Source organism: Pinus tabuliformis, chromosome 8 (assembly GCF_031772625.1).
Source record: "Pinus tabuliformis cultivar Carrire ecotype Pingquan chromosome 8, CPIR1, whole genome shotgun sequence".
NCBI classification, from domain to species: domain Eukaryota; kingdom Viridiplantae; phylum Streptophyta; class Pinopsida; order Pinales; family Pinaceae; genus Pinus; species Pinus tabuliformis.
This window is the reverse complement of record NC_142294.1, coordinates 619,876,358-619,895,320: the sequence shown is the minus strand read 5'-3', so window position 1 is coordinate 619,895,320 and position 18,963 is coordinate 619,876,358. Positions and strand designations below refer to the sequence as shown.

Genomic DNA, 18,963 nt, shown 5'->3' with positions numbered 1-18,963 from the left:
AGCGAAGCTTTTCTTGGCTTCCATAAACATTTCCTTCGCGCGCTCCAGATCAAAACCAAATTCCTTCTCTGGGGCCTTGCAAACCAATTCATTCTCTTCAGGCTGTTTTCCCTTATCATCCCTTATTGTAATCCTGATTCTCAACATGATATTCACATTTGGATCTTCCTCACGAGGCTCAGCTCTCATCATTTGTAAGTTCTACATAGGTTGTTGAGGCTACACATTTTTCTCCTGCATCTTAGCTATCAACACTGGGCATTCTTATATAGTGTGATAAAAATGGTTACAGTATTGACAGGACAGGTGTGTCTTACTCTGACACTCTCGCACGTAGTGCCTTGGTGTCGCACAATTATAGAAAATAACATGATCGTGACCTCTACCAGGTCCTCCTCCTCCTCACCCTCGTCCTCATCCCTAATATCCTCCGGGTGCTACTCCAGCGCCCTGATCCAGAGGCCTAGTTTCTGCTTGCATTTGGTAAGTAAGCGTTCTTTCCATCATCAACTCATAGCTGTGACAATGGCACTCATCATGGCCCACCGATTTGAAGAAATCACAGAACAACTGTTGTGGTGTCTGAACGAACTTTTGCAACAAATGGAAATTATCTGTTATGCGTTTTCCAACCACCTAACAAATAATGTACCATAGCACGACCCTCGTACTCAGTCTTATTAGAGCTTCTGGCCTCAGGGGAATTAGTCCCCTTCCTGTAATATAATTTGCGAAGACAGGGTAGTGGTATTTATCATGCCCCTGGCTTTTACACCTTAGGAACTAGACTTCCTCGTGCACCTCTGGTTTAACCTCCTTCTCTTTCTTCAAGCTCTGCAATTGCAGGCAAAGGTTCTGCAACTGCGAGAGAATTTGTTGGACTCCCAAAGTTGCGTTTTGAATAGGTGTCACATGCAATCTCATCGTGGTTTCTAGGACTTCTATCTGAGTTCCTATCTTTTTTTGTGACAAAGCAATCCTTAGGTGAGGAAAAAGCAAGGCTATGCACCACTTGCAGTGCTGACCATCTGTGAGTTGCATATTAGCTTCATGGATCACACACTTCAACCTTTGATCTAACTACCAAGGAGTTTCATCAAGCCTCATCTTGATTTCCTTAAATCCAACCACTGACTACGGGTCAGACTTAGGCTTAGTAAACTATTTGTTTAAATAATCCTTTGTCTCTGCTAGCATTGCTACAAGATTATCATCACAGTACTCAATATACCACATTAGTGCGCGATCCCGCAGAGCAGTAACTAACTGTGCCTTCTTTATGTTATCATCAGTGATCTGCTATGTGGTCCACACAACATTCACAACAAACTAGAACTGATTTGTATCTTTGCTCCCTATACCTTTGAAAATTGGTAGCTTTATTGAGTTCGACATGTTGAATGGCGATGGTGGTAGCAGAGGTGTGGGCGAAGGTGTATGCTGTGGAGGTGAAGGTGGAGGTGGAGTGGATGGATGATGTATCTGTAGAAAACCTTGTCTTATCAGCTAGACAACACTTCGTAGTGAGGCCTATACTGTTCCACCATCGTTTCTTGAAGGAGCTTCAATCAATGGGCTATATTCAAAACCTGCCTTTCTCAATTTCTAAAGAGTTTTCCACTTCATGTAGCTTTGAACATCAAGGAAATGGCATAACCTATTTCTCACACAAGAGCACCTTAATCTAGGTATTCAAAGATCTCAGATACTTACCTCACAGTCCCTTGAAGAAGCGCCGCTTTGCTTCATTGTAGCTGATCGAGGTATCAACTGTGAATTCTGTAATAAATCCTCCTATAATCTGATCGAGCCAATGGTTGAAAATGTGCGCAATCTTGTCTTCAAAGGCTTCTAATCGTCGTACCAACTCTGGAGTCCACACTATTGGACCATTAAGCTTCCACCTTCCTTGGCCGTCTGCCAACTTAGTTATCCACTCATATAGTTCGATTGGGAAGGTGCAAAAAAAAATTTCATGTATTTCCGTATACAAATATCTGTCCAACCATTGCTCCTTTGACAGACGCAAATTCCTATTCTTTTGTGCCATGAATTCGTGAATTTTTGTATCCAACCACTTCTCAATTTCCTTCTTGGTCGGATTCCAGTGATGTGACATCACACATCTACTTAAGCATATCCCAATCCCAACAACAAAACAATTTGTTGGCTTAGTGGGTCCCAATCCAGGTTCAAAGTTAATTGTGCTAAATAAAACCCTACACTACTTGCCCTTTCAGCATCAACTTGCGTAGCGCAAGCTGAAGTCTCACCTGAAGCAGTATGGGGGGATGCTAGAACCAAGTTTCCGCATCCATAGATCAGTGTGATGTATTTTATTGCCCTAGATCTACCTTCGTGCAGATCTATAAGCCCCTAGGGCTCGGTACTGCAACTTCCTTTAAACGGCCTCTAGACCTTCGCGAAGGTCTACGATAGGTCTTTGCAGACCCTTAACAAATGAATCATCCACTTACACACACCATAAAATAACCCTAGATCTGAGCTCACATAGATCTACTTAAGTATTTAATAAACATAACATAATGTATTATAATCTTCGCAAAAGTATTTAACATGCATTGCGTACAGTTATCAAGATGTATCCCATAGAGTCGCGCATCAATAGATCAATATTTCATAAAGACATTATTAAATCACAACATATATTGCAATCATCATTAAACATAAGTAAATAGATAAACACAAGAATTCTTCAATACTCTGCTTTATTAATCTTCAATATGAGGTTACAGACTCAAAACTGCCATGCGCACTCAACTGTAGGGGTTTGCACATTGCGGACACTACTCTAGGCCTCTGCACACTCAGCTGCAGAGCCTTTCCCTCCTCTATGACTCACTTCTCTGTGCTATCTTCTATTGACCCATTACATCCATCATCATTAGATTATGACTTAGACTTTCTAAGACACACCTATTTATACAATCCCATGGTCCATAGACCATGGGTGGATCTCAAAACCGACTCAACTTTACATAGACAAGGGGCTAAAACCCCTTTTACTCCTAATTACCTACGCGCTCCGCATCCACAAATCGTATAGACTTTACATCTTTTACAAAAATTTACATCAAAACTTGGGTTTTTAACCCCAAAACTGACCTAGGGGACCCCATCCCAACACCAGCTTATTTTGATATTTCAACCTGATTAGGACTAACTTCCATAGTCAATAACTTTTGATCCCGATGGAAATTTTTGATCTTGATGGCCATTCATGGACTTCCACATACCATTGTGTTGAAGGCCCAAAATGACCATATCAACATTATAAGGGAGACCACCTAGTCGAGAACTTAAAGCAACTGCTTTTCTATTTGGAATGGTTCTTCCGACTGGTTAAACTAGGTCCAGTTACCTTATCTCTATCTATACTGTCTCGAAGTATGTCTTTTACTTACCAATAGAGAAGAGACATCATATCATCTCTCTTGCTGAGCTCAGTGAAGAAAGTGATCCTTATGCTGAATTAATGGTTCAACCAGACCACTCTAAAGTTTTCCCATGTGTAAGAGGGCTTCTAAAATGAAATAATTAAAGCTAAATGAAAATCTACTCTAATTAACATAAAATAAATCTAAATCTATCTCAATTAAAAGAAGGATTAGTCCCCCTCTCAACCAAGAGCAAGGTAAAAAGGGAATTTGGACAAACTTTGATTTTGGAATAAAATGAAATCAATAAGCCAAGGAAATAGTTCCAAGACTTATTACTGGTTCAAATAAGTATATGCATTCAACTATATGATGAATAGTCATCAAATATCTAGTGCACATGCATCCAAATTCAAGTAAAATGAATTCAAACTAAAAAGATATGATTGCATTAAAGAAATAGTTCTCATAAAACAATCATTATTAAAACCAAGATAAACTTGACATGAATTTGCTAAACAGTTAACAAGTATGTCTGATTTGTCTATTCGAATTCATAATTTAACTTTCCAACAATTAGATCCATCATTAAAATATAACTTTTAAATGATTAAAACAAGCATGTATTAAATGAATTCACAATAGTGCAAAATTTCACAAACACATACTTATATGAATCAAGAATTGCCACAAATTTGATTAATTGCAGGCCACCAATCAACCTCTATCTCTGAAAGTAGTGTACAAGAATTAAAGATCTGATTACAACCTTTGAGTACATGAAATTCTTAGAAGATTTCATAATAGCATGATTTTTTTAGAGTTGAAATACATCTCTTTTAATCTCCTCAAGTCTAGTCCAAACTAGGTAATTCTCTACAAAATTATTGCTTCCTATAGTGGTGCAAAAAACCCTCTCTTTGTAAGGAACTTTCTCTCCCATTTTTAGATCTATAACCCCCCATTCCTCATTCTTCAAAAACTATATTTATAATTACAAAAGTAAACTTGAAATGAGAGAGTTGTTGGAGAATAAATTTGCTCCAACAAATTGATTGGCCAAAATTCTTTTTCCTTTTTTGTTAGGAGAAATTTCATTGTTCCAAATATTCTCTTTCTCATCTTATCCACTGCTCTCCTGCCACAAACCAAATGAAATTCAAAAATTAAAACCAATTTGATGAACAAAATAGAAAACCAAAGTACTTCTCAACAAATTGTTAAAAATAAAAATAAATTAAAATCCAAACAAAATTCAAGATGTGATTGTTTCTCTTGGTCTAATTTTCTTTTAAGTAATGTTGGAGGAGGAATTAGCAACATCAGTTTTTCCAAAAGTAATGAAATTTACCTAAATTAACATAAACAAATATTGACTTTTCTTTCCCCTGGATTTCTGTGTCATTAAATGATGAAATTTTATAAAATTAACCATCCTAGATTATTCTGCTATGTCTTAGCTTTCCAATGAGCTATTGCAAGCCTCATTTGGTTGAGTAGATCTCTAAATATGCCTCTCCAAAGATGAAGTGTTAAAAATATCAAAATTCCGGAAAATACCTACTTAAACTAAAGTTAGGAAATTTTAATTAAAAATGATTAAATAAAAAAATCTAATTATCTGTTAATTAATTATAATTATTTAGTTAGTTAAATATATTTTATTCAAATTATTAATTTAAACCATAATTACAATCAATTAACTTAAATTAAACTACATTTAATTATACATTAATTAATTTACAAATTATATAACATAATTAAATTATATATAAATAAAATTTAATTGATTTTTTAATTAAACTAAAATTAATTTATTAGATAACAAAGAATTATAATACAACCAAACGTCAACGAATTACCCAACCTTCAATCTCATAATAATATATAAACCTTTATGAATTAAAACAATACAAAACATATTATACTATCTTATATAATAACTCTAATATGAGCAACCAAACCCATCGAAACCCCAACGAATTTCATATGGGAGGTGAAGAATATTGGGCATCGGGAGAATAAGATATCATAAGTTTTTTTCGTTAATAGAAATGGATATGCCGATATCGATTTAATGAGTCATCAAAAGGTTTTTTAACATCAGAACATAAGAAGGTTTGACATAAGAGGTTTTAATTAGTGCTCATGTGTGAGGCCCGAGATCCCGATATGAGGTCTCAAATAAAAGAAAATTGATTTTTTTATACAATAATGAAGAGGCTTTTAAAGTTCTTGATCGCAAGGGTTAATAATAAAAATTAATTAAAATTAAAAATTAATATTTACCAAATAATTAATTTATAAAAGCTAATATAATATATATTTTATATATTTCAAAAGGTGGAAAAACCTATCAAACTCAGTTTGTCAAACCAACAGTGAGGACAGCCATCTCTGGCTGCTATCCGCGAATGTCAGTTGACACATCACTGTTATCAAGGAAAACCACGCCACCTGAAATAACCCGCTGGTGGTCCGTAAGGGAGCAGGCTTTCACTCCTGCCAGATGCCTCTGGGTCTTGGGCCATTAACCTGTTTCCTTACGTCCGAGGAAGACGAGCTCTTAGCAAGCAGAAGTAGTTTTAGGGCATACTAATTTTTAGTTTTGGTAAAAAAATCATTAAATTTTGGAGGAGCACCATTTGCAAATCGTATAACCAAATGAGATGAAATGAGAACCGATAGAAAGCTAGCAGAAAATCAAATGTAATGAAGCAATCAAAAGTGAAATTTGAATAAAATAAAAAAAAATTGGCAAAGTTGTAGGACACTTAACCAAAATAAAATATCAAAAAGCGATCTAGCCAAAATTTATGAAAAATGGTCCCCATTATTTGACATAAATAGGTAAAAAATGGAGGTGTTGTGTTTTCACATCAAAAATGGCGACACACGAGGAATAACCAATTATATCTAGTTAAAAAGATAACGAACTTCAGTTTACCTAGAGGTTAAAAGTGAGGAATTCATCAAACCGTCAAATAGTAAAACATTTCCAAGGGTCCCACATTAATGTATTAAGCAATATAAGCTCAAAACTATAAGTACTCAAAGCAGACTGAGTCTAAAATCATGAATCCGAATTTTGGGAAATATTTTATTTTAGGATTACCTCATATGAAAAATAGAAGAGGGTACAGATAGCAGTTTTTGATAAAGTGTATATCCATCAATATGAATGGTCTCTAACATTGCTTTGCTGCTAGCGAGCCTGGTCAGTTCCCCGGCGAAGTTGTATTTAATTCCATACAAGCATGGCCCCGCTGCCAACGAGCATCCATAGCCTTGATGGGTTTACTTATATTTCCCATGCTTCCCCTTTTGATAAGCACATTTGCGAGCTTAGTTTATGATGTACCCAAGTGAAAGAGGTGGGATGGTAAAAGAGACTTAAGCAAATGGATATAATACTTCCATAATATTGACTCCAAAAATCTTTCCCCGTGACTATCAATCAGAGGTTTTATAAAGTGGAGGGATGGCAAGGATCCATTGAATTAAACTCAATTCAGTGCTTTCATTGAAAAAGTGAATGATATTATTTAGAAAGGATACATGTTCCTTCATGGAAAAGATTTAAAGCGAAAGGGCTTTAAGATTCCATAAAGATATACCTTTAATGGTAAATGAAAGTCATGAAATTAACAAAGTAAAAATTCCCCATGTATGCCAACCAAAGTTGGGTGAGGAAAAATAAATTTCTTTCACATAAATCTTGGGGATATCACCCAAAATCAAACCACAACGAATAACAAAAAGGAAAAAGAAATCCAAACTAAAGCAAAAGAAATCATCAAACTCCAAAAATGTAGAATGAAAGGAAAATCTAAAAGAAAAGCCCAAATTAAAGACAAACCCAACAAGACTAATTATACAAATGTCTCAACAAAAGAGTAAAAGAAGATAAGCATGTGTGTGTTCATTTTATGTTGAGAATCTAATGAATTTTATCTTGCAGTGTTACAAGCAATTAGGCTTTGAAACTAAAAAGGTGAAAAACAATCATGAGGTAAAATTCAACCCAAATGAGAAGTCTCTGCCTGCTACAAATTTTCTTGTTTCAAAGAAAATCCTCCATAAACACATCAATTTTTATAAAAAGAATTCTTAAGAAATAGATTGAAGGTTCAGAAACTCCCTAGTTTAGCTGATTTTATGAGGATCATTACTGCTTCTCCAAAAATTTTAAAACACATATGGAGACTGAGTGCCAAATCTAAGTCAACAGGGGTATGGAAACAATTCTTGAGGTCCTGAAAAACATAGATAAATATTAACAAAAAATAAAACAAAATTGCAACAAAAATTTAAAGAATTGAAAATAATGAAAATGGACATATGAGACTTACCATTGGATAATTTCATTTAACTTACATGAAAGGTGTGTATTTTATCCAACAAAAGATAACCTCTTCTTTTAATTGGAAGTAAAAGCGTGAAAAATTGGTTTTCAATAGCCCAAAATCATAACTTATTAAAGCTAAACTATAGCGAACAACAAACTAGAAGAAAAAAATGATTCATGTTCAAGTAAACTAAATCCATCAGAAATGACAATGATGATGTACTTTTGCAGCGATGCTTTTTCTCTTTGTTTTTTTTTTTTGGATTTCATATCCACTCCAAGATTCTCATAAAATGACAAGAATCAAGACCAAGTCCCAAACAATGTAATGCATATGTGTAGATTGAGAGTCTTGGAATTGCATGCTAAATATAGAGTGATATATCAAAACTCAAATATGAGAGAATTCAAATATGAGTTAACCATGATCCATTACCTTTACTTGTTATGAATTTCCTTACCAATTGGTTGCATCATCATAGTGGTTGATCAAGAGTGTCTTTGAAAAACATATGAAGATGCATACTAAAAGATGAACGAGATAACGAAATGGGCATCCAATAGTGGACAAGGACAAAAAGTAAACGAGCCACATATGATGAAATTTTCATTAGGCTGGAAGATTGTCGAGAAGAGTAAAAAAATGCCCAAGTGCACACATCATGAAGAATGTATATCCCCAAAGTCACAAAGTCATCCCAAAGAATAAACACTTGGATGTTAGAATAAATTTTAATTAAAAATGCTTCCAAGCTCTTGAATATCAGAGTAATATGGAAGTCAATGTAACGGTACAAAGGCAAGAAAAGAGGACTCCATGTGAATATAATGATAAGTTAGACTATATAGTAATGAATGAATTGACGAGAGGCCAACAAGATTATATAATTCGATATCTCACTAATCCAAGAAATTAAAAGGCTTAGAATAGAGAGAAATGGAAATATCGGAAGAATGAATAACATAGGATTGGAATTCCAAGATTTACCAGCTAGAGGCTATAAGTCATGTTGGAGGAAATAAATGTGACTAAAGAGGATGCGATATGAATGAGTGCAATGTAGAGGTTCAACTCAACTTGAAAAATATAGATTCAGAATAAGCAAAGGTGGATAGGAGCATTTTATAACTTGTTGCAAAAATCAATTTGTGTGATTTTCCTTTGCTTATGACAAAAATAAATAAGAAAGAGTCAAGAATTTCATTCCAGTTGCAACAATGAGAGGAAAAATTATGATTATTGACTCATATAACTAAATTTGCAAAGAAAGGAAAATATGTAGAGAAGCATTAATGTAGAATACCAAGATTCTCATGAAATAACAAATACTTCCCTTAACATGTTGCAGACTAGTCACTCGATTTATTTCTAAAGCTAATTAAGTTTGCTAATAAAAATCAAGTCTCCAAATTAAGCCAATGAAGACCTGCAAAAGAAGTAAACAAAAATAAGAAAAAAATTAAGGAAAAAAAATAAATTGACAACAGATGAAGATGAACATGTCAATGCATACTTGAAATAATTTTGATTGTAAATTTACCTTATAGATCTTTGACATTCTCCTTGTATTATCTACGATTTTGCATATGTTCAAAATCATCTCATTATTCAGTGTAAATTAACAACTAAGTAATGAGTAATTAGCATCTGCTTTCCATTTAAATTGCAGTGGCAATCCTCCTCATCACTTTTGATTTTAAATCAGCTCCAAAATTTTCATATAATTACAAGAAATCCATCTCAAGTCCCTTTATGAAATTTGATGGCACGAAAATAAAACTCTTTTTTTTTTAGTACATTTGCTATTTTTGTACATCAATATAGTGGTTGCACTGTAACATGAAATGACACAATTTAATATGAAAGAACATAATGTGCATTCATATTAACCAAACATGGGGGCATCCGATGAAAGTGAGTGAAAGTGTAGTATACTTAGGGGGATATTATGGGGTACAAAGGGAGGTACCCAAGGAAATAATGTAATAATGTGATGGGCCATAGTTAATAAATAAAGTGTTTAACTCGTATCATGTCAGAGACCACAAGTAGTTAGGACTAATGTGATAAGCCCTTGGTAATGTATGTATGGTGTTGAGAGACCCATGGTATTGTATGTATGAAGCCTATATAGAGGCTAGAGACTTTTCATTGAGATGTCAAGTATTGGTATTGTATTGACAAGCATATGGTTTTTGGAGTGTTCTCCTTCCTTAAGGAGTAGTTGTATGGTGTTTCCCTACCTTAAGGGTTCGATTAATAAAGATAAACATTTCAATTTAAAAAAATAAAAAAATCTCCCCACTTTGCCAAAGAAAATGTTCTGATACCACTTGTAATAGATTTGATTTGCAAGTATATTAAAATACAAATTTCCCAAGAAATATCAATATTGATCCAAGAATATAAAATGGAAATACTCTTTATTAATCAAACCCTTGAGGTATGGCAACACCATACAACTACTCATTAAGGAAGGAGAACACTCCACAAGCCATATGCTTGTCAATAAAATACCAATACTTGACATCTCAATGAAGAGTCTCTAGCCTCTATATAGGCTTCATACATACAATACCATGTGTCATTAATATGGGTCTCTCAACACCATACATACATTACCATGGGTTTATCACATTATTCCTAACTACTTGTGGTCCCTTACATGATGCAGGTTAACCACTTTATTTATTAACTATGGCCCATCACATTATTACTTTATTCCCTTGGGTACCTCCCTCTGTACCCCATAATATCCCCCTAGGTATACTATAAAAAGAAGCCAAATTCCCATAGATATGTACAAGGTAAAAATGGCATTACTTAGAAATAATGTTGTAAGAAGAATTTCAAAATCATACTTCAAAATATATTTGCGTGATTCCGAGATGGTATAGAAAAAAGAGTAATTTTATAGTAAGCTAAGAGCCATATCAATTGAGCAAGTGGCGTAAAACTTAGATTCTTCAGATGATCTTACTAATTCCGAAATTTTGTTTGTGAATTTGCCGAAATCATTGGGATTAAATAAATCGGCATAAAATCAATTCGGCCAAATGTGAAAATTTAGAGAAAGGATAGAGGAAAGCCATGGACAAGAATGTTTCTCAATTGTTGCCAGATTTTAAAGATTTTCTCTTTTGCTTCAATACCCTTTCAAAATTTTCCATTCAAGATGGAGGAAGATAAAGGCCATCAAAAAAATAAGATAAGCAAGAGGCCAATATTTCATTTCAAATACATGATTTAGAAATGAAATCATGACTCAACTTGCAAATCTGCAACGTGAGAAAACATGAAGCCAAGCACATATCCAGAGCATAGGAATGAAAATTCTAATGATAAAATAATTTTTTCCCTGGACATGTTATGATTTGGAAATAGCTAACTGCTCGTTTATTCTTAAAATGAATTCACTAAATCAAGACAATGAAGACCAAGATCATATTTGAGCTTATTACCAACTGTTATTGAAAAATTTGCAAACAAAGAAATGAAATAAAAGAAAAACTAACAAGCAAACCAAAAGTAGTCCTATTCCTAATCTAACCCGATTGATAGAGCATATGACTAAATATTGTCGTACTTCCAGTGAAGCCACTCTCTCAGTTTTATTTTTGTACATATGAAAATGTCAAAAATTAGCAAAAAAAATAAAACTGCAGCTAAATCATTAAAAGAAAAATTCTGTCTACTATTTATATTCAAGTTTGGAAAAATATATTTATTTACAAAACTCTTACCTTGAAACTCTTCCAACCAAATGCTTATAGGGTCATAAAAATCAGCATGTATTTCCATTGATACTTGAAATAAGTTCAAAGGAAGAGAAAGCTACAGGTCAACATTGAATGATATGCCTTAAAATATTGTAAGTTGATGTAGACTCGGAGTACTAAGTACAAAAAATAGCGCATGAAAAAAATTCTTAAAATATAGAATTCCCACATTTTTCCCAAATGAATTAACAATATGTAGATGAGAATTAAATGGAAAGTTTAGAATACCTCTAGAAAAATTAGATTGTTGGTCCAATCGTAATGTTACACTCCCGTGTGCCAGAGTTCGTGAAAATGTCAATTTAAAGAAAGACATGTGTCGATATAAAATGAACAACAAATAAAAATAAGAAATAAGATTTTGTCGTTGACAATGGTTGAAATGTTGTCATTTATTACCACATGTATTTGTTAATTCACCTGATGAGTGTTGAATGCTTGAATGCTAAAAGTGCCAACACAATGTGCTCAAAAGTTCAAAAATGAAATTTGAAACAAAAACAAACTGAAATTGGGGAAAATGATAAAATGGTGAATTGTAATATACATCAATATTACAAACAAGGGAGCCACTGCCGTAGCGGTAGTCCTTGCCGGGGTCTTGCTTTTAAGAATTCCAGTGATTGAGAAAGACCCCATTAGAATTTTCAGTTATTGCTCAAAGTCTGAACTTCAAAAACTGACCAAAGTGCAAATATATAATGTCAAGGAAAACACAACCAGTTCATAGGCATCTTAAGCTTGCTGTGGCAATCGTGGGGGGAGGAATGTAGCATCCCTCTTGTAACCAAAAGTTGGGTTATACATTCTTTTAGTTGCATTTTAGCACTTAATTGCCTCTGATAAAATAGTTGACATATCGATGTAACCAACTAAACATGAAATTATAAGAAACTTTATATTGACTGTAATATGTGAAAATCGACAATTGCATGCAACATAAATGGACAAGCCATTGTGGGCATCATGATTAAGCAGTCTCATATATGAATGCCCCCATCCCAAAATTCATAACCAACTGGTATAGAGCTCCAAGCCTGAGAAATTGCAAACTCAAAATCAACAATTATCTTGCTAATTTGGAGTTTCAGCTTAAGTAATTTTAATATTTTTATTCAAATATTAGTGTTTTATAATCTTTGTGTTAATTATTTTATGTCAATTCAATTTTCCAGCTCAAGTTTAATGCTTTTTTTGAAGTAGTTTTGAAGTCCCTACTTCACTGTTGAAATTCCGCCAAATTTAGCCATCTTTTTCTTTATATTTCACATTTTCCCTTCTTCAATCGCTTATCTTCTCTCCATTTTACGTTTAAAATGTTCATTTCCCTACGGGAAAAGCTCAATCATGACAAGAGTGTTTTAGCAGAGGCAAAGGTGAGGTTTCATTCATTTCACACAAAATAGCGAGGCTATCTTTTCTGAAACTGTAGATTATAGTAGCTTTCCTGAAGTAGATTTTTTAAGAATCCACAATCCAAAATAAAAAGCGGAATAGGATTTTCGGTTCACTCTGTTAAGTAAAAATAGCGTAACTACTTTTACTGTTTCAGTTAAGTTATCCATATCCTAGTGTATCTTAAAACCCAAGTAACAAAAGACGTGAAAGAACCATCATATGTTGTTTCTTTAAGAATTAAGCTTGCTTCTTGTTATTACTAGGAAATAACTTGAATAAAAGATCCATTGATTGGATATCTTAAGTGAAAGTGCCAATATCACCTCACACATCCCACACTTTGGGTTAGTGCTTTGCTAATCTCATGGGGTTCTCTCTAAGCGATTCAAAGCTTCAAAATGATGAACACCGGGGGACATTTAACACCTCAAATTTGCAATAAAAGCTACTCATTATATGGTCATAATGTACAATTTTATAGACATTAGGTGAAACTAGTTCTTTTAACAAACACACATTATAAACTTGAAATCCATTTTACAATATTAATAAAAGAATTACACCCCAATATGCTATTTAAAGTGCAATTTAAAAAACTAAATATAAAGATGTGCAATTTAAAAAACTAAATATAAAGATATACATTCTAGCCATTGTTATAGAAAAACACATTATATCATGAGTATTTTTGATAAAGTAGTAATTGTGCAATATTTAAATGCAAGCTAAATAAATATACATTTCCATACTTAAAAAGAAAAAAATTCACAAAAATAATAACCAACTTAAATACAATAATAAATTAATATTACGTGACACCAAAAACATATATTTGATCATAAACACAATTGAATGTGGGTGAGTGCCGTTTTATAATGAACAGAGATATGATTATAAAAAATAAAAATTTAATCATAATCACAATTAAAAACATTTTTAATATATATAAAAAAGACGATAAAATAATTTTAGATATTTTGCATAAAACATTTCGTATTAAATATCATTTTTTGGGATTTTTTCAACTGCGTTAAGTAAGTCATTCAAACGTATGACCATTTCCATGAGAGGTAGTCGTAACTGACTAATTTCTCATGATTTTTGAATAGTTCACTTAGCACTCATTGCATCGGGTGATGCTCACAGGGGTGAAGAAGTGGGATTGAAACTAGTGAAATGTGGAGAACGAATCACATAGCATCAATCATCACTTCCGGGGCTTGCACCCGGTAACCAGGACTTCCCAGGAGGTCACCCATCCCAGAACTCCTCTGGCTCAAGCGCGCTTAACTGTGGAGTTTTTCCCACAATCAAGCCCACTTAGCTTGCTACCCCATTTGCAAAACCTTAGCAAGTATTGTGCCTCATGAACCATTCAAGTAGAGATCCCTTGACTCTTATTGAATTTAAGTATGGGGGATTTACGCAGTGCATTATATTAGATATCATTTTTTGGGATTTTTTCAACTGCGTTAAGTAAGTCATTCAAACGTATGACCATTTCCATGAGAGGTAGTCGTAACTGACTAATTTCTCATGATTTTTGAATAGTTCACTTAGCACTCATTGCATCGGGTGATGCTCACAGGGGTGAAGAAGTGGGATTGAAACTAGTGAAATGTGGAGAACGAATCACATAGCATCAATCATCACTTCCGGGGCTTGCACCCGGTAACCAGGACTTCCTAGGAGGTCACCCATCCCAGAACTCCTCTGGCTCAAGCGCGCTTAATTGTGGAGTTTTTCCCACAATCAAGCCCACTTAGCTTGCTTGTGGGAAAAACTCCACAGTTAAGCGCGCTTGAGCCAGAGGAGTTCTGGGATGGGTGACCTCCTGGGAAGTCCTGGTTACCGGGTGCAAGCCCCGGAAGTGATGATTGATGCTATGTGATTCGTTCTCCACATTTCACTAGTTTCAATCCCACTTCTTCACCCCTGTGAGCATCACCCGATGCAATGAGTGCTAAGTGAACTATTCAAAAATCATGAGAAATTAGTCAGTTACGACTACCTCTCATGGAAATGGTCATACGTTTGAATGACTTACTTAACGCAGTTGAAAAAATCCCAAAAAATGATATCTAATATAATGCACTGCGTAAATCCCCCATACTTAAATTCAATAAGAGTCAAGGGATCTCTACTTGAATGGTTCATGAGGCACAATACTTGCTAAGGTTTTGCAAATGGGGTAGCAAGCTAAGTGGGCTTGATTGTGGGAAAAACTCCACAGTTAAGCGCGCTTGAGCCAGAGGAGTTTTGGGATGGGTGACCTCCTGGGAAGTCCTGGTTACCGGGTGCAAGCCCCGGAAGTGATGATTGATGCTATGTGATTCGTTCTCCACATTTCACTAGTTTCAATCCCACTTCTTCAAAAATCATGAGAAATTAGTCAGTTACGACTACCTCTCATGGAAATGGTCATACGTTTGAATGACTTACTTAACGCAGTTGAAAAAATCCCAAAAAATGATATCTAATATAATGCACTGCGTAAATCCCCCATACTTAAATTTCGTATTAAAATAATAATAATAGTAATGGAATAGAAAAACCAAAACGACTGCAAAATAGTCAAGGTTAAACAAAACTAAACTGATTAAAAATAATAATAGTTTAATGGAAAATTCAAAACGACCCGAAAATAATATCGATATAATAGAATAGATAGGGTTAAACAAAGGTAAAATATTTAATGAGTGTTGTAACAAGGCGCAAATACATAAACAAATTAATAAAGTCTAATTCGGCCCGTGGTCATTTGGTCTGGTTTGAGACAGAACGTCAGAATATCCCAATGAGAAGATGGACAGAAAGAGGTTTTCAACGAGTTTTTGAAATTTCCCATCCCACGATTTCTTGAACGAGCAACGACGACTTCATTCCCACCAAAACGAAATCCTGAAGAAATGAAAGGACTAGGGTTTTGATCGATTCAGAGAATAAGAGTGAGTAATAACACAATGCACCTTGAACTAACTGAAATCAAGATTGACCGGATGAAATATAATCAGCATAGATAAAAACGAATTGAAATCAAGAAATGTTTGTCGCGGATAACGAAAGGCGATTTAAAATTAGAAATGTAGATATTTTAGAGATGCGAGTTAAACAACTCCCGAGTCTCAATACTGATTGGATAAACAATTCCGGAGTCTCAATAATTGAAATCAACTCCGGGGTCTCAATAATTGAAATCAAGAAATCTAATAAATAAAAACGAATTGAAATCAAGAAGTTAAACAACTCGATGGCCCAAGTTCTGAGGAAGAAGATGGAAAACAATATATAATAATATTAATATTCAACCATTAATTCTGAATTACCCCGCATGACATTGGAATAAACAAACGACAGATCCAGAAACTTTTGCATGCACTCCACGTGGTTGTGGCTGTCATGAAAGGCTCCCAGTAATTCCAAATGTTCATGTACAAACAACAAAAAGGATGCCATTATTTCAATGGAGCCACCTTCGTCATGGGCTTTGTCTTGGATGTAATGCTAGATCAGGATTAGATGTTGATATCCTCATGAATCAATCCTCGGAGGTCATGGGGCCGACAGAAGCTAGTCTATTCTCCCTTCCATCTACACATGGAAAACTAGTACCAAAAAAAACCCTCTTCTCCTTGTTCTGCAATGAAGACATAAATGCTCTCAGCTGGTTGAGACTCGCCCACTGCTATTCTGCAGCCAAGACATAAATGCTCTCAGCTATTGGAGACTCGGCCTCTGTTGTAGAACGTAGCTGTTGGAGACCCAGCAGAAGACTGCCTCTGCTGTAGAATGTAGATGTTGGAGGCTCAACCTTTGCTGTAGAAATTAGTTGTGCAAACCCTCTTCTCCTCGTTCTGCAACCAAGACATAAATGCTCTCAACTATTGGGAGACTTGACCTCTGCTGTTCTGCAACCAAGACATAAATGATCTCAACGGTTGGAGACTCGGCCCCTGCTGTTCTGCAACCAAGACATAAATGCTCTCATCTGTAGAACGTAGTTGTTAGTTGTTGGAGACTCGGCCTCTGCTGTAGAACATAGTTGTGCAAATAAAACTCCAGATGAGATTTATTCTTTCTGTGGCAATATAAAAATATTGCTCACATAATTTGGGTCCTGGAAATCGATTTTCATCTGCAATACTTGGGTATTCCTCACATAATTTGGGTCCTGGAAATCGATTTTCATCTGCAATACTTGGGTACGATAAATTGAGGTATGAATTCCAATTTTAAGCCGATATGAATTGAAATATCAGAAAAATTGTATTAGAATAAATACCCAATTCCAATTTTAAGCCGGTATGAATTGAAATATCAAAAATTGTATTAATGGCAATGGTGTAAAAATCCAGGACTTCTAAAGAATAAGAAATAAATACGTGCAAATACTGCGAAATTTACTTATCAAAGAATATTTATATTGAGATAATATGAAATGTTTCACAGTACTTGTACGTATATGAAGAGAGAATGAATAAATATTGAGAGAAATCGCAATAGTAGCGTTGAAGGTTTGGTGTTCATATCTTATATATTTACAGGATTCCTTTAATTTCATTTCATTTCAATATGGCCTGGCTGCTACGTAGTTCCCTGGTGGATAATAATTGCACGTTATGAAAGTATCACCTGAGTTGCATATAATCTTGGCGCATCCAACTTTGGCCGTGGTCCTCCATACAACCTGAGTGTAGTGAGTGCAATCAGGTCCAGTGCAAATATTCTTGGCATAGTCAAACCACTATAGCAGAAATTCGAAATGTGCTTTCAATTTGCTTGTTCACCACTAATGCACAGACAAATTCAGAAATGTAAACAGAAATATTCAAAAATTTAGGGACAAAAAGTACAGTTGATATAATTTAGGGAGAAAAAATGTATATTTAATATTAAATAATAAAGCATAAACTTACCCACCTGTTTTTCCCTTCTTGATGTCTTGAACTTTGAACTTTGTCTGATGTCGTTCACAGAATTGGAACAACCAGCCCAGAATTGGAACAACAGGCTTCAAACCTGAACTTTGTCCTGTGCTTGGAATAGCCGGTGTTATACCGTGATTTTTGGGCAAACAGAAATATTCAGAAATTTAGGGACAAAATGTATAGTTGATATAATTTAGGGAGAAAAAATGTATAGTTAGTATTAAATAATAAAGCATAAACTTACCGAGCTATTTTTCCCTCCTTGATGTCCTGAACTTTGTCTGATGTCGTTCACAGAATTGGAGCAACTAGTGCAGAATTGGAACAACAGGTTGATGTAGTTCGCAGAATTCGAACAACCAGCGCAGAATTGGAACAACAGGCTTCAAACTTGAACTTTGTCTTGTGCTTGGAATAGCTGGTGTTAAATCTGCAAAAGGGCACGTTGCCATATAGCATTTAGAATTGAAGAAGAACTGAAGACAAGTGGCTACTGCCATGCAAAATTCGTGTGAAGACAAGTGGCTACTGCCATGCAAAATTCGTGTTATTTGCATTAGTGTTATTGCCCGACGTGTTGTGGCTTGCCTATATGATGTGTTGTGGAGGTGGGCAACCAAAGTTTGGATAAAATAACTTGCCGCTTCAACCAGCCTACTTAGGATAAGATCATATTGCAAACTTTGCCTCCACAGCCTACTTTGGATAAGATGATATTGCGTCAATCTTTTTGCATCGGGCGATGTGAAGGCTGCAATAAGACCTCAATTGTTTTCCGAACCAAAAACTTTGCTTAAAAATTTGTTGAATGAAAATGGCAGCATTAAACTTAGGTTAAAATACCAAATCACTAAAAAAAAATCGGTCAAAGTATAAACTAATGCTCGGTCAACGATGGATCGATCGCTAATAGTCCCAGGCAGGGACTAATAATGGTACAACACAAATGGGATTTATTGGAAAATATTTCATTTCCACAAGTGTCAACAGAAATTATGAAATTAAAATCATTATTTGCATTCACTTTTGGAGAAGAGAAATTTCAAGATTATGATTCCAACAAGGTATGTCATCGTCATATGAATCATAGATTGGGATAAAACCATGATTA

At 34.7% G+C, this 18,963-nt stretch overlaps 1 long non-coding RNA gene across 1 annotated transcript; it reads right to left on the bottom strand.

The window, feature by feature from the left end:
• Positions 1 to 17,513: 17,513 nt before the first annotated feature.
• On the bottom strand, positions 17,514 to 18,082 carry LOC149237030 (uncharacterized). The gene is made up of 2 exons (XR_016245224.1): positions 17,845 to 18,082; positions 17,514 to 17,713 (listed from the first exon to the last, which is right to left on the bottom strand). It is a non-coding gene; the product is annotated as an uncharacterized LOC149237030 (long non-coding RNA).
• Positions 18,083 to 18,963: the final 881 nt, after the last annotated feature.